Below are 1,837 nucleotides of genomic sequence, written 5' to 3'. Positions count from 1 at the left end.
GCTATACTAAACCTCCTTGGCTTGTCTAGAATCTAAAAAAAAAAAAGTAGAGCTGACACCAGAGTTCTTCCTTGAAGGCTTCCTGAAATCCAAATTAATGATGTCATCTCTGGTAGTCTGGAGTCTGTTCTCCAACATCTGTGGAAAAAAAAGGTTAAAAAAGAAGGCCTAAAAATAATTTTTGCCCTCAAAGTGGGACTGTATGTTTCCACCTCTCCACTGCTGTTAGCATCTCTGAAAATCCCCAAATCCTTCTTTTTTGACTAGCAGTTTTATGCTTAGAATTTCTTATGGAGGTTCTGGGGTGCCTTGGCTGCCCTAAACCAAGTAATTGGCAGAGGGGTGATGTTTGCTGTGGTAGAAGGTCAGATGCCTGTATTGGGCACCATGGTTCCAGTGGGGAACAGTGACCTGAACAGTGTTTGGGGATAAAACCTCCCTTCTTGACATCCTCTGCTTTGGCTGGAGCATTTGCTGTCCCAGGACTTGGGTGTCTCCATAAGCTAAGACTAAAAATAAATGATTAAGCAAACAGCAAATTTCCTCTTCCTCTCAGTTCCACCTACTCGTGTATATGATGAAAAAGGAATTCTACACCTATGTCCTGCCACAGTCAATCCACACCACCCTGCACAACCTGAACACATACCCACCACAAACCCTCCACAGCAGTGAGAGCCTCCAAGCTGTGGAAGGTTTAAACAAAAATGTGTCCCTCTCTTCTTGCCCTCCACACTTTCTGTATGAAAGGAAGAACAGCTTTCCCTTCCCCCAGCCTGAGATATTAATAAAATCTTGGATTCTGGCCAAAAGTCTGCCTCCATATCTTGCTGGAGCAGATCACTTCTGCTCATCCTTCTGTGCAGAAATGGCCTGGCATCACCTCCAGCTGACTGCAGCCCCCGGGAGGAGGCTTTGCTGGGGCCAGAGGAGATACAGGGGAGAAGGTGAAGGGATGGCTTGGATGGCAAAAGTGTTGAGGGTGTGTGAGACACTGCTTGAGCACCAGCATGGACGTCGCTCCCTGCTCAGTGCTGAGCCTTTGAGTCAGTGGTTTGCTCTGCTTTGCAGTTTTGTTGGTATTGTTCCTGCAGCACCACCTTCTCTCCTCCCTGAATAAAACATATTGTGCAGCTCAAGATGTCAGTGCTTGTGTTTCCCATCCGCAAGAACACGAGTAGCAGAAGTCAGCTCCTTCGCCCTTGGAGACTCACCAGCTATTTGCCACCAGGAGTGGCAGAGAGATTACAAGCTATTAACAGGAGCATTTTTGCCTTGTAAGGGGAAAACCATTGAGGAGAAATTCAGTTCTTGCATGTTTTTAGCAGCTGAAATGAAGCTTTGGAAGGGTTTTCTCTACAGCACTGCTCCAAGACCATAACCCTTCCTTTGGGGTGCGGTCAATTAAGGGACTGCACTGCTGCAGCCAGTGCTGCCGTGGAGCTGTCGCTCATGTCCTGCTCCTGCCTCCCCCGCCCCCACAGCTCAAAGTGCAGCACAGCGGGTTTCTACATTCAGGAGAAAGGGAGGTCAAAATTTCACCGGCTGAGTCTATTTTACCAGTCTAACATAGACAGGCTGCATGGCTTGTCTGAGACGAGATCAAGCCTGATTGATTCATATCAAAGGTTTCCTCCTTGAGAGACAGGCTGGGCAAGCAGCTGGTATGTGTGGGGTGAGAGATTTGTGATCAAGGACTGGCCTTGCCACAGTGGTGGCAAGAGGAAATATTTGTCTGTAGTCCTCACCCCTAAAGAAGAAAGACCTTGGAATGAGTTTAGAGATGCTTTTAGAAAGGCCCATCTATCCCACCTGACAATAGAAGGTGGTTTCCCTA

This window comes from Buceros rhinoceros, unplaced genomic scaffold, assembly GCF_000710305.1.
Source record: "Buceros rhinoceros silvestris isolate BGI_N320 unplaced genomic scaffold, ASM71030v1 scaffold16586, whole genome shotgun sequence".
In the NCBI taxonomy this organism is placed as follows: domain Eukaryota; kingdom Metazoa; phylum Chordata; class Aves; order Bucerotiformes; family Bucerotidae; genus Buceros; species Buceros rhinoceros.
The sequence above is the reverse complement of the archived record's forward strand: the minus strand, read 5'-3'. Positions refer to the sequence as shown.